A 9,788-nucleotide genomic window follows, 5' to 3' on the forward strand; every position below is an offset into this window, starting at 1 on the left:
GGAACCGCACACGCCGAGTTAGCTATTATACGTGTGCTTAGATGGGAACCACTCCAAAACTTCCAATTAAGTGACAGCAGGATGTACGACAGTGAGCTGGGCTACTATTTGTCACTTAGAAAGCCACTAGAGAGGGGCGTGTATAACACCTACACGTGCGTATAGTTCCTCAGGTGTGTATGCATCTGTGTGGTACATAGCACCATGATATATAGGCGCATGCTGCACGTGGTATAGTGGCTACCCCGCTGCTCGCCGCGGTCTTTCCATGTATTAACTCATTTATTCCTCACAGTGAGTCCCAGAGGCACTTGCTGTTACATCCCCACTTCACAGGTATGAAAACGGACCCAGAGACGCTAGGTGAAGTGCCCAAAGTCACACAGCTGGCAAGAGGAAGAGCCGGGGTACCCCTCACACGAGCATCCCCAGGCAGTGATGGGTTTGGGAGCCTCCGCTCTTTCCACCGTATGCCTTGAGTACTGATGTGAATGGTTCTGGCCATGGTCAAGCATTGCTGTTCCAAATGCAGGATGCTGACCGGTCCTGCCGCCGCCAGCCTTCAGCGACAATCCTGGATGGCACACCAGCCTTCGGGACAGGCTGCCTGACCAGGGCCCAGCCGATGCACTGCCCTCTGGCAGGGACCCCACCTGACAACTTCCAGAAGCCCTTCACTTGCCCGGATCCTCCGCCGGACTGGGGCCAGAGGCCATCAGAGCCGGAAGGGACAAGGGATCTCTTGGGCCTCCACCCTTGGGTTCTGAGTTGGTGGCTGACCACAGCGGGCCGTACACCCTCACATCTGCATCTTCCTTTCTTCCTTGAACCTGCAGTTGCTTCGGGGAGAAAAAGAGGAAGCAAGGTGGGGGCGTGATGGTGGTACTGGAACAGAGGGCCCTAAAATTACAACCGAGGAGAGTGCAGGGAAGCTGGAGGGCAGGTAGGTGGTGGGGCCGGGACTTCTGAGGGGCGCCTGGTTCCCCGAGGCCCTCCTGCAGAACCCCGCCCCACCTGGAAGGAACCCATACACTAAGCTCAAGGACAGGGTGGAGTTGGAGTCGAAAGAGATGGGATTTGCATTTGGGAACATCCCTGGGCCTGGCAGGGAGGGGCGGGCGGGAGGCCCAATCCCATGCCCTTGGGCCCTGCCCCGCCCATCCCAGGTCTCCCGCCCTCTGGGAACTACCAGCTCACGCTGCAGTCCATCCTCTTCACTCAGACCCCGTGTTTGCGAACCCGCCTACTCACCGAGCCTTCGCCCGCACAGGGGCAGAAAACCTGAGTCTCACAAGGCGCGCGCCCCAGCCGGCGGAGCCCAGCACCCCAACAGGCGAGCGCCCGTTCTCGCCACCTGTCTGGTGCCATGTTTTTGGTGTTCGTGCTTTTGGTTGGCGATTTTGCTGTTTAAATGACCCCAAGCCGTCGTGTGCCTAACCAGAGGAGGCTCCGCGACCCGCGGGGCGCAGGAGGCCGCGTCTTCGGGGGGCACCGCCGCCCAGCCGACTTCCCGCCCGGTTTCCCCAGGTCCTGACAGCCGCCCTGGTGGGTGTGGAGTGGTATCTCCCTCTGGTTTCGATGTGCATTTCCCTAAAGGCTGAGGACAAGGAGGGTCCTCTCAGGGGCTTAGTGGCCATTCGTGGGTCTCCTTCGGAGAGAAGTCTGTTCAAGTCCCTTGACCAGGTTTTCATTGGGTGGCGTTGTAGTTCTCTAAACATTCCGATCTTACCTGCCTGTTTTGGGAAGTGAAGTTTTGCGGAAACCCAGCCGCGCCCATTTGCTTATTATTTGTCCGTAGGCTTTCCAGCCGCACCTGCGGAGTGAGCGGTGACAGCTGTGGCTCCGTGGCCGGCAAAGTCGTGTCTGCCAGCTGGCCCTGTACAGAGCATGTCTGCAACCCTGGCCTTGAATTATTAAGAACTCCTTGGTGCATGTGTGTGTTGGGGGGGGGGGGGCGGGTAGCTATTAAACGATGCTCCAGTGACAATGGCAGAAGGACACAGCGCCTTCTGCACAAGTTCTGGGTCATTTTTGCAGCTAGCGGTCATGGAGACAAGTAAAACCCCGGGAGTCCCTTCTGCCCTGTCCCCACACCGTAGTGCAGATGCCTGCGGGCGGACCTGCCCCTCAAACACTGCTGGCGGGGACACTGGCCTGGGGAGAGGGTCCCCTCCTGCAGCCTCTGGCCCCACTCACCCTTTCTAGCCCCAAGCCCAGAGGCACAGGCTGCACCTGTGTCCCCCGAGGCCGTGTCTGAGGCAGGGAACACTAAACATATACCCACCTTACACCCACCAATCCCACTCCTAGTCGTTTACCCAGAGTCGTGGGCAGTGGGAAGCGTTCACTGCAGCTTTATTCAAAGCCGCCAGGAACCGGAAACAGGCGTCCATCACCGGGCGATGGAGAAGCAAATGCCTCGTTCCTGCTTCCGCGTGGGCAAACCTCAGGGCTCTGGGCAAAGTGGAAGAAGCCGGACGCGAGGGCCCCGCCGTAGATCCCACTGAAGAGATTCATTCACCCGCAGCCGGAAGCCGCCGGTCCACTGGCCGGTGGCCAGGGGCGGGGGTCCCCTGGGAAAGGCCAGGAGTGGACTTTGAGGGTGACAGAAATGTTCGCTAGTGATTGTGGGCGGTGGGCACGTGGCTTTTTAGTTGTCGAACGGTCTTCTCGAATGTGTGCATCTAATCGCGTGTGGCTCATACGTCAATGAAGTTCATTTTAGAAGCAGCACTGACCCAGGCCACAGTGCGGGGAACGTGGAACACCGTCTGCAAAGTGGGAGAAGCCACACACCGGAGGCCACGCCGCACGGGGCCCGTCTCTGTGAAAGGCCCGCTGCCCGCAGACCCACACACACGCGAAGCAGATTCGTGGTCGGCAGGGCCTGTGGGGACAGGTCTGCCGCCGTGGCCAAGGGCGCCGTGCCGGGGGCCGGCGGATGTGGCCCTGAGAGGTCTCCTGGGGCTGACGTCCCACCGCAGAGGAGGGAAGCCCTTCGCCAGGGTGTGGAGGGAGGGAGACCCCAGGCTTCGCCGGCACCCTCCCAGCCCAGAGGGCTTTCATCCTTGACCTTCAGCCACTCCCAAGCTGGCCCTGGGCCTGCGCTGGCCAGACTGGTTCCTGCAGAAGTCATCAGCGGAGTGCCCAAGCCCTTGCGCTCTGCTGAGTGGGTGACTCAGCCTGGCACGGATGGTAGCCACCCTGCCGATGGATGACAGGCAGTCACGAGCATTGCAGGGCATCCGAAAGGCACGCAGCAGCCCCTGCCAGGCTGTGTCCCCACAGGGACCAGGGCCGGCGGCTCTGCCGAATTCCAGGTGCCCCTCCAGGCCTCTGCCCCGACTCCAGAGCCGGGATAGCCTGCCCTCCCAACCTGGCAAACCTGTTCTCCCTATAGTCCGGCCGTCTCAAATGGCGCCCAGGTGTGTCTCCCGACAATGATGACGCTACCGCCTTCTCCCCACCACGATCTGCTCCTCGCTGCCGTCCGCAGTTCCATCTGCTCGCCACCCCTGGCCCGAGCCGCTGGAGCCTGGAGCCTGGGGCACCCCCGCACCCCTCGGCGGTGTTTGCCACCTCCGGGATCGGCTGTGTTCCTCCAGGCAGCCCCGCCGAGCTCCGCCCGGCCCAGCCACAGGGCCTTTGCACAGACACACTGGTTTCCACTCCAAACTCATGCCCTTGGAAGGCCTTCCGAGCGCCTTCTGAGGGAGCCCCTCACTGTCACTGCGGCGGCAGGGCCTCTGGACCCGGAAGCACAGCGGGGCCCGCGAGCCTGGGCCGGGGGCGGCGCAGGCTTCTTGAGCTCCGGCGTCCTCTCCAGAGGCCAGGTCGACCCCGCTGGCAGGACTCAGTGCCCAGGAGCACGTCACTCGCGCCTTTCCTCCGAACCCCTCATGCCAGCTCTCTTCCTGTCAGCTCCTGTGTGCCCACCCCTCCCCGGGGCGGGACGGGGGAGGCTCCAAGGCCGGACGCACATCCGTCATCATCTCAAAGAGACTTGGGAGACCGTCGACAGGTTAATGCTGAGCGGGCGAGTGAGGGAATGGGGCCGGGCGCTGGGCGTGCCCAGGCACCCACCTTCCCATCCGTCCTTTGAGACCCTCCTCTCTGCCCGCCGACTGCCAAAGCCCCCGCCTGGCCAAGCCCACTTTTGTAAGCGGACAGACACACACGCACACTCAGACACACTCATAAAAGACAACGTATGCGGCCCACAGCTTACGAAAGGGAGAACCGGCAAAACCGGCACCCCCAGGACCCCAGTTGCGGGCGGCTCTGTCGTGGAACATCACGCAGCAGTGACGAAGGAGCGGCCTCCGCCTCCGGCCACGGCGAGGACGCAGCTCGCCGACCCGACGCGGCGTGGGGCGCCGCGAGTCCCGGGAGATGGCGGAGGGTGACGCCCTTTCTGCAAAGCCGAGGACGCTCGGAGCTGGGCATCCCGTCGTGTCGAACGGATGGGCTGCTGTGCATCGGTGCCAAACCTGCAGTCCGAGCAGTGCGAGGGGGGGACGAGAGCAAGCTCGGGGGAGGCCCGCGTGGGAGGGGCCGCCGGGGCCGCCCCGCGAGCCAGCGGAGGGAACCAACACACGGCTCACGGACGCTCTGGCTGGCTGGCCGCCGGCCCCGAGTCCCCGCGGGGCGTGTGCCACGTGCTGGGCACCATTCTGAGCACGGCACACCCTCGACGCTCACCACGGCCCCGTGACCGCCTGCCTCCCGGTGCGGACGGGCAGGTATTGCCGCGGCAGCAAAGGGCCCCGCCAGCCGCGGAGACTCCAGACCACACAGCTGTGTCTGGCTCCTGCTCCCTGGTGCCTGCCCCATGGCCCGGGGCTCTCGGGGGTCTGGGCTCCAGTAAGGAGTCTGTGATGGGCCGTTCCCGGGTGACAGCTCAGCAGCTGTTAAAAGTCCCTTCCGAGAGCAACACGCATGGCTCCCACTGTGGACAAAGAGGGGTTCTATGGAAAGTAACCTCCCAGGGGGACCTGACCATGAACCCTGGCTGGGCAGGCCACGGTGGGCGCACAACCCCAGGCACAAAACGTCTCAGGGAGAGGCTCGCCTTGCCTCCAGCCAGCCCCTAAACTGCTTCTGGGCATCGAGGTTCACATGCCCTTGGAGTGCCTGAAGTCACAGGCCTGCGAGATGAGACCACCCTCAGGTCCTGTCACCCAGCCCTGCCTGGCTTCCCCACCTCCAGGCGGTCAATCACCAGACTTCCCTCCTTAATCTCAAACGCATAAAGAAACGGCGGAGCTGCCCTTCTCCAGAGCATCTGACTTCTCGCTTCCTGACAATTGTCCTCAGCCTTGAGTTCTTCTAAAAATTTGCTGCAGGTTCGGACGTTCCGCTCCTCACATCGCCACTGCTGACAACTTCTCTAACCACAGAAGGGCAGGAGGTGTGTGCCCACCAGGAGCCCAGGAGCTGGGGGCCGGAAGCCGCCCAGCAGCCCAGAGCCCCGTCTCGCAGAGGAGGACACCCGTTTAGAAAGGGTGCAATGCCGGGAAGGCAGGGAGGGCTGGCCCCTTTCGATGACAGAGGCCGCGGGAGTCCATGGCTGGGTGACGGCGATGGGTGTGGTGGGTGCGGCGGCTCAGAGAGCCTGTCCTCCCGCCTGCTGACCCAGGGAAGAAGAGTGCTGTCCCTGGTCTCAGAAGCTGGAATCTGCCGCCCGCCGCTCGCTCCCTCGCCTGGAGGCCCCCAAGTCCCTGGATAGGGCACCGACCAGAAGCCAGGAGGCCCCAACTGAGCCCCACCCTGCTGAACCCCGTGTGTGTGGGGACGGCCAAAGTCTAGGGTTCTGTGTGCCACTGAGCATAAGCTGCTATCAGCTTCACATGCACTGTAATAAGACAGTTTACGTAAGTCCCAAAGAAGCTGCACAGAAGGTACGTGCAGTTACACAGAAGAAAAGGAAGGAGGAATCGGGCCGGTTAACACGTAAGAAATCAGCAAAGGAGAGGCAGGGAGGGGACCAGGTCCACAGGAAGGTGGACGAGACGGCAACCGGGCAGTCATGAAGCGTAGCTGGGGTTCCAGCCACGTAAACGCGTGTCCACACGCGCAAGCGGATCGAACTCCCTGCGGAGGGTCACGGAGCCGTGGAGTGGAGACACCACGCCCACCACCTGCCGTCTGCAGAAATGCTCCAGGACTCAGGGGCTGCCGGGCTGATGCCGGTGAACTCCGCGCCCCGCCACGCAGCCCGCCACGCTCCGCACCCCGCCACGCAGCCCGCCACGCAGCCCGCCACGCAGCCCGCCACGCAGCCGTGAGCTCTGGGCTTCAGGGTGACACCGCTGCTGGCAGACTCCGTGTGAGCCGGTCGTGACCGCATCCCTTCCCGCCCGTGAGGTCCAGTCGCCTTCCCTCCACCGCACGGAGCACACGCGGTCTCCCCGCGGGCACACGGCACGTCGTTGCTCCTCACGCGTGTGCTCGTGGGCCTCTCGACGCCTGCCCGCCCCCCGTTTTCGCGGCCCTGTGGTCCGCGGTTCCCCTCGTCTGAGCGCCTTTGAGCAGCAGCACGTGGCGTCTCCACGCCTCGCTCTCCTCCTCCAACTGCCGGTGAGATGCATTCCGAGCCCCTCTGCCTGCCGCCCGGGCGTCCAGACCGCCAGGGCCCCGAGCCCGGGACAGCGCCGGCTCCGCCGCGCCCTCCAGGAGCAGCTGCGTGGCGAACGGACCTCCGGTGAGTGTTCGCGGCGTGCGAGCAGCCATCTCCCCGACGCCTCAGCACCTCTGTGCTGGGCCGGGCAGGTAGGAGGGCAAAGCCAAGGGGACCCTGGGCCGCTGGACGCCTCCAGCTTGGGCTGGGGCAGAAGGGTGTCCGCCCTATCCCTCCCCAGGTCGCCCTGCGCTCTCCTGTCCTCCCCCTTGCCCAGAGCGGGCATCCACTCTCTGCTCACACGGCCCCCTTGGTGCGACTGCGTTAGGAAGTTGGGGGCCGGATCTCCTGCTTGGCTGTCTCGGGGTGTCTGGGGAGTGCCCCACCCCCTGTGCTGTCTGAATGACAACTGTGGGGGACCCAGCCTCCCTGATGGGGGCTCCTCCACAGCCTGGCCCCAGTCTGCTCAATGCGTCTGGGGAGATGGGCCTGGGTGTCCCTGCCCTGATGACTTCACCCACTGAGGACGAGGGTGTGACGTCTTAGGGCCCCGTGCAATTAAACAGGCATCTGCACCAGTCAGCTGCTCACGGAAACAAATGTCCTGCATCCCCAATCTGTGTACCTTCCCTTATCTCCTGCCGGGTCCCTGGGTGACCAGTGATAAGCTTTGGCAAGTTCCCAATCACTATACCTAAGCGTGCTCTCTGTCTCAGGGGTGATTATGAGGCCTGGGGGGTGGGTATCACACCCAGATGCCCTGAGAGGTGAGGAGGCCTCTGTGGGCCCTGGAGAGCAGGGTGCTGCGCCCGCCGGGCGGTCTTCTGAGCTGGTGGGTGGGATCTTTCTGCTCCAGCCTGGAGGTCAAGCCCAGTGAGCCCACCCACTGCCCAGGCACAGCCGCCAGGGCCTGAGACGCAGCCTGGGGCGGCGGGGCAGAGGGGAGCAGCCCCCGACAGGATGAGTGAACGGCACCCCGCTGCCGCACCCCGATGCTGCCCAGATACGCTCAGACCTGCAGGTGCAGTTGCTCGTTTACCTGGCCCAGTGGGCAGGTGTGTTTACCTCCAGTTCACAGACGAAGCTGTTTAGTAATTTGTGGGGGTCACGGGGTTAGGGAGCACAGAGCAGACAGACGTGGCCTGGCTGGGAGCATCCACCAGGCCTCACGCCCACAGGGCCACCGAGGTGGGGCGGGGGCTCAGAGACCGGAACGACTTGCCGGGCACCACACAGCAGCGGTGGCAGCAGCCCGGCCCCCGACGAAGGGGGCCCGGGAGGGCAGAGTCCAGGCAGGGCGGGGCGGTCACGCCACAAGGTGGCCCGCGGTTGCATCAGGCTCACGCTGTGTGTCCTGGAGCTCAGGGCTTTCCTGGGGTGACGCAACCCTGGCCGACGGCCAGCTGCCCGGCTGTGGCGAGGGCCAGCCTGCAGCTCCAGACTCTATGGGACAGTCCCAAGGCAGCCTCCGGCCCTGGCTGCCCACGCAGACCCCCGGGGGCTCCCTTCCTTCTGGAACCTTCCGCCCCGGGTCCTGCCAGGCGATCACACCCGTGTGTCTACTCACTTTCCCCACAACCCACGTCGCCCTCCTCACATCGACCTGCGGGCCCCCGTGGGTGCTGGGAGCGGAGTGGCATGAACACCCCTTCCCCCTGTGTCCTGCGGCCTGGGTGCATGCGCCGCGGGGGGTGGCCCGTGCTCCCCACGTGGCCCGTCGGTCTCCGGGAGGCTGGGGCTCTGCGGAAGCAGCATGTGGTCTGGTGCCCTTGGCTGCAGCATGGTTCCGTATCGCCACGCGGACGGCGGCCGCGTTTAGGGAAGCCTAGTGAACAGACGGGCCTCTGGGTGCCGCTCACGGCGCCGCCCCGCCTCCCTGCTTCTGGCGTCCTCGCCTGCACCCTGGGGGCCACTGTGTCACTGGGCACACGTCCCTCGGTGGCCTCTCGCACAGCACCAGCCTCTGGCCTCCCAATCACTGGCTACAAGGGCTCCGGGCGCCTCCCCCGACGTCAACGCCGGGCGCAGCGAGAGGGAAGTGCCGTCCAGGCCGGGCCCCCAGGGCCGGGCGGTCAGGCCCCAGGGCTCACGGCTGGGGCCGCTCGTGCAGGCCGGGGCCCGTCCTGGCTCCACTGCTGTCCCCGCGTCCCCGCCACCGCCGCCTGGCCCTCTCCAGTGTCCTGTCAGACGGCCCCTTGCCAGGCCACCCCCAAACCTGCCCCCCGGGCAGGGGGAAGCGAGCCTGGGATGGAAGTGCAGGAGGCGTCTGGCCCCGACACCCGCAGGGCCGTCCCTGTCACGCGCTCTGCAGACGCTGAGAGCCCGGCGCGGCCCCAGGCACAGGCTGCAGCCCAAACCCTCACGGCCCAGCTGGGAGGGGAGGACCAGGGAGACGCAGGTTGGCGGGACAGGGCACCGTGGTCGGGGGTCACGGGTGCCTCGGGGAGGGATGGGGGCGGTTCGGAGTGTGCGTGGGGAGTCACAGCCGTGCGCAGCGTCAGGCGGTGGTGGGGAGGGGTGTGTGTGTTTCGGGGACGTGCTGCTGTGCAGCCGACACTGGGCACTCCCGGGGGCCTGTGCGAGGGCCCCAGGCGGGACCCTCACCACCACCTGGGGAGGGAGAAGTGGGGGAAGCAGGGCCAGCTTTAGGCTTCTCCCTAGAGGCTACGGGACCCCGGGGGAGGGTCCTGGTGGGGGTCCGTTTCACAGGACCCGGGAGGTGCCAGAGCTGGGCGGGGGCGGGTGGAAGGTGGCTGGCATCCCCGAGGCCGGGCCTTGGTGGCTGGGACAGGGCCGAGGCGGGCATGTTCGGGTGTGTCTGGAGGGCGGAGCCGTGGGCCTGGCAGGAGCCGAGCGCTGCCTCGGTCGCCCTGCCTGGGGAGTGGGGACCAGAGCAGACGTGTTCTGGCTGAGGTCACCTCTGTGTACGTGTGTTTCGTAAACTGGGCACCCACATGCACGGGGACATGAGCGTGTGGTCACCAGGCCGGGTCACGCTGGGGGCAGCCAGCACCGGGCCAGGCGTGTGCTGAGTGGCCTCCACGCTGACCTCGCCCTCTGACCTCCTGAGGGGTCTCTGGGTCTGTCGCCAGGGCTGCAGCAATCCCCACCCCGGGGGGCCCACAGCTTATCCAAGCAGAGGCACCACCACCAGCATAAAACTAGACTT

The sequence above is a fragment of the Rousettus aegyptiacus genome, unplaced genomic scaffold (assembly GCF_014176215.1).
Source record: "Rousettus aegyptiacus isolate mRouAeg1 unplaced genomic scaffold, mRouAeg1.p scaffold_m13_p_5, whole genome shotgun sequence".
In the NCBI taxonomy this organism is placed as follows: Eukaryota; Metazoa; Chordata; class Mammalia; order Chiroptera; family Pteropodidae; genus Rousettus; species Rousettus aegyptiacus.